Below are 4889 nucleotides of genomic sequence, written 5' to 3' on the forward strand. Positions count from 1 at the left end.
GTAGCCTACTTATCAAAGAAACTTGACCCGGTGGCAAGTGGATGACCATCATGTCTGAAGGTAATAGCGGCGGTTGCCCTCCTGGTAAAAGACGCTGACCAACTTACTCTGGGGCAGCATGTTGCTATAGTCGCTCCCCACGCATTAGAGAGTATAGTCAGGCAGCCCCCTGACCGTTGGTTAACCAACGCCCGAATGACACACTACCAGAGTCTCTTGCTAAACGACCGCATAACCTTTGGGCCACCTGCCATCCTCAACCCCGCCACCCTGCTCCCGGAGGCAGACGGATCCCAGCCGGTACACTCATGTACGGACATCTTAGCTGAGGAAACTGGGACCCGGAGAGACTTGACAGATCTGCCCTGGCAGGGGGCGCCAAACTGGTACACTGACGGCAGCAGCTTTATAGTGGATGGAAAAAGGAAAGCCAGAGCAGCCATAGTGGACTTGGAAAGCAAGTAATATGGGCTAGCAGCCTTCCCGAAGGAACTTCGGTGCAGAAAGCTGAACTGCAAGCCCTGACAAAAGCTCTTGAGCTGGCAGAAGGCAAAGTTATTAACATCTACACTGACAGCAGATATGCGTTCGCCACCGCTCACATTCACGGAGCAATCTACAAACAAAGAGGGCTCCTCACATCCGCTGGAAAAGAAATAAAAAACAAGGAAGAGATCCTTGCTCTCTTAGAAGCCATACATCTGCCGAAGAAAGTAGCTATTATTCATTATCCTGGACATCAAAAAGGAATTGACTCCATGGCAACCGGAAACAGAATGGCGGATCACACTGCTAAGATAGCTGCACAAGGAACTGTCTCCTGTGCCTTATACATGCGACAAGAAAACCCTCCGCCAAAGAAAGATAATTTCAGTCTAAACTACACACCAAAGGACTGTGAGGAAATCGAAAGCCTAAAAGAAAAAGGATTATCCAGCGGATTTGACTGCCATGGGATTGCAAAAACTAAAGACGACAAGATCATCTTACCTTATCAAGAAGGTAAATCCTATGTAAAACATATTCACCACCTGATGCACTTAGGAAGGAAGAAATTGTGCGAACTGGTGAAAGCTTCCAATTATCACATACTCAAACTACAATCTATAACGGAACAGGTAACTCAGTCTTGTGAAGCCTGTGCTTTAACAAATGCCCACCACCCGCTTGTAGAACCAGGAAAACGGCTGCAGGGAGACAGACCAGGAGTCTTCTGGGAGGTAGATTTCACAGAGATCATACCTGGTAGGTATGGCAATAAGTATCTTTTAGTTTTCATAGACACCTTTTCAGGATGGATTGAAGCTTTCCCTACAAAGTCCGAAACTGCCCAGATAGTCACAAAGAAGATTCTAGAAGAAATTCTGCCCCGGTTCGGGATACCGAAGGTAATCGGCTCTGACAACAGGCCCGCATTTGTCGCCCAGATAAGTCAGGGACTGGCCAAACAACTGGGGACCAATTGGAAATTGCATTGTGCTTATAGACCCCAGAGTTCAGGACAGGTAGAGAGGATGAATAGGACTCTAAAAGAGACCCTCACTAAATTGGCTATTGAGACCGGCGGGAAAGACTGGGTGGCCCTCCTTCCCTTTGCGCTCCTCAGAGCCCGAAACACACCTGGATGTTTCAGGCTCACTTCCTATGAAATCCTTTTTGGGGGACCTCCCCCTTTGGCCAGACCAGACGGGGTATTGGACCCCGCCTTAGATTCCCATTCACCCTCTGCTTTGTTTGTTCACCTTAAAGCTCTAGAGGTTGTCCGCACCCAGATTTGGGACCAGATTAAGGAAGCCTACTCGCCTGGGACTCCTGCCGTGCCCCACAAGATCCAGGTCAGCGACCTGGTCTTGGTCAGGAGACATCGAGTGGGAACCCTCGAGCCCAGGTGGAAGGGACCCTACTTGGTACTGTTGACCACCCCAACAGCTATGAAAGTAGATGGGATTGCTGCCTGGGTCCACGCATCGCATGCAAAGAAAGCCCCTGCCAGAGAGCTTGATGATGGATGGAACGTGGAGACAACTGATAATCCCCTTAAGCTTCACCTACGCCGTCACCCCTGCCTAGCGCGGTAATCCCCACGCTCTTATGACTCTGACCTAGGAAGTCATTTCCCAAGCTGGGGACATTGTGTGGAGCACCTCCAAGGTAGCCCCCCCCCCCCGTATACTTGGTGGCCACCCCTACGCCCAGAAGTTTGCACCCTCATTGCTGGTGTAGAGTCATGGGACATCCCTGAAGAGTCACCTGAAACTGTTCCCCAGGAAAAAGTCGTCTTTCAGAAACGGGCTCTCACACAGGGAGTGTACACTAGAGGCCAGTATGTGGCAGACTTGCCAGGGTGCAGTACCTTGGCCAAGCAGAGAAAGTTGCGACAGGCAACGTTCTATGTCTGTCCTAGAGAGAAACAGTCTAAGAAGGAGGGTCGCCAGTGTGGAGGAATAGAGAGTTTCTTTTGTAAAGCATGGGGATGCGAAACCACCGGCACTACTTATTGGAACCCCTCATCCAGCTGGGACCTTATTACAGTAACTAGAGGCAATAAGGGTGACACCCTGAACATCACCTTCACACAGAAAGGGAGGGAGGAGAAAGGCGGCTGGATAAAAGGGAAACAGTGAAGCCTGAGATTTTATGTTTCTGGAACCGATCCGGGGTTCACGTTCAAGCTTAGACTAAAAATTCAAAATCCTCCCTCTCAACTGGTAGGGCCCAACCCCGTCCTACCGGACACCCAGCCTTTACCCAAACCTAAGCCTACACTAGCCCTTGCTACTCCTGTTTCCTTAAAACCCCTAGACTCAGACCTAGCAACCCACACATCCAGAGAGACCCCTACCTCCCCGGGAATGGAGAACCATCTTTTAAGTTTAATAGAAGGAGCCTTTTTGGTACTCAACTGAACCAATCCTGATATCACCCGATCCTGTTGGCTCTGCTATACCTCAAGCCCCCCTTACTATGAGGGGATTGCTCAGAACAGGACCTTTAATGAAGGTGAGAGTTCCTCTGTATGCGCTTGGGGAGCGAGTAGGAAGCTAACCTTAGCTGCCGTATCCAGGCAGGGCCTCTGTTTGGGCACAGTTCCCCCTGATAGACAGCACCTCTGTAATTCGACCCTATGATCATCTTTCAATCAGGACCAATACCTTGTTCCCCCTTCAGACACAGTCTGGGCCTGTAACACAGGACTCACTCTGTGCATCTCCACCAGCGTATTCAACGAATCTCAGGATTACTGTATTTTAGTTCAGTTAGTTCCCTGACTCTTGTATCACGACAGCGAGTCTTTTGTAGATGAGTTTGATAGAAGAACCCGCTGGAAGAGGGAACCTGTAACCATTACCCTGGTAGTCCTTCTAGGCTTAGGAGTTGCAGCAGGGATAGGAACTGGGACCTCCACTCTGGTCCAAATGCCCCACTACTACAACGAGCTATGTGCTGCCATGGATGCAGACTTGGGGATAATAGAGCAGTCCATCACTAAGCTCGAAGAATCTCTCACATCTCTATCAGAGGTAGTCCTCCAAAATAGAAGGGGTCTAGATATCTTGTTTTTAAAGGAAGGAGGGCTGTGTGCAGCCGTGAAAGAGGAATGTTGTTTTTATGCAGATCACTCCGGAGTCGTCAAAGACTCCATGGCAAAATTAAGAGAAAGATTGGACAAACGCCAAAAAGAAAGGGACTCCCATCAAGGCTGGTTTGAGGGATGGTTTAACAAGTCCCCTTGGTTTACAACCCTTATCTCCACCTTGGCAGGCCCTCTGATAATTCTATTCCTCCTGCTTACTTTTGGTCCTTGTATTTTAAATAAGTTAGTTGGTTTTGTAAAACAAAGAATAGCTACAATCCATGTAATGATTCTCAGGCAACAGTATCATACCTTACAGCAGAATGAAGGGTCGTTCTAAGATTAGAGCTATGCACAAGAAAAGAAGTGGGGAATGAAAGAGTAAGTAAGGACTGGAAAAATTACAAGTAGGATGAGAACTCCCCACCTCCCCACCCTTTGAACTGGCCAAATGCCAGATGGCCAGATCTGGGCAACAATTCTCAGAAAGCCCCTAGCCCACTTTAGATAGCACATGTCGTCAGGGGAAGGGCATAGATACGCACATGCCCCCAGGCCCGGGAGACGACCCCATCTGTTGCACATGATAAACAAGCTACCTCCTTCCTGGGCTCTGACGCATAATTTCTTCTGTGGCGTGAGATAAGAAAAATGCCTCCTTCCTGACATGTATGTTTTTTTTTTTTTTTTTTTTTTTTTTTTGGTTTTTGGGCCACACCCTGTGACGCTCAGGGGTTACTCCTGGCTATGCGCTCAGAGGTTGCTCCTGGCTTCTTGGGGGACCATATGGGACGCCGGGGGATCGAACCGCGGTCCGTCCTAGGCTAGCGCAGGCAAGGCAGGCACCTTACCTCCAGCGCCACCGCCCGGCCCCTGACATGTATGTTTTTTATAAACATAAAAAAAGCTTTGCTAAATTCTGGAACGGGGCCGAATCTCCTCTACTCAACTCTGAGGTATGAGATTTGGTCCCAGCATGCTGGTGTGACTCTCTGCTCGAATAAACCCTCGTGTGATTGCAGCAAGTTCGGTCTCTGAGTCTCTTTGGGTGCGCACAGATCCTGAGACTAGAGGAGGGGTCGCCAAACGGGGGTCCTTCAAGCTCACAACTTTAATCATGAGTACTCTGAACATGAGAATCCACAGAAAAGAAAACTCTGGTTGAGAATCTCTTCATGGAAGATGCCCACTCTTGTGCAAAATAAAATATGTGTTTTAAGATCACTCCAGGCACTGTATTTCTAAACCCCTCTCAACCTGGTCTGAAGAAGCAGGGTAGCAGGAAAGAAATAATAAACCAAGCTAGCCAGGAAAG

This window comes from Suncus etruscus, chromosome 8, assembly GCF_024139225.1.
Source record: "Suncus etruscus isolate mSunEtr1 chromosome 8, mSunEtr1.pri.cur, whole genome shotgun sequence".
In the NCBI taxonomy this organism is placed as follows: domain Eukaryota; kingdom Metazoa; phylum Chordata; class Mammalia; order Eulipotyphla; family Soricidae; genus Suncus; species Suncus etruscus.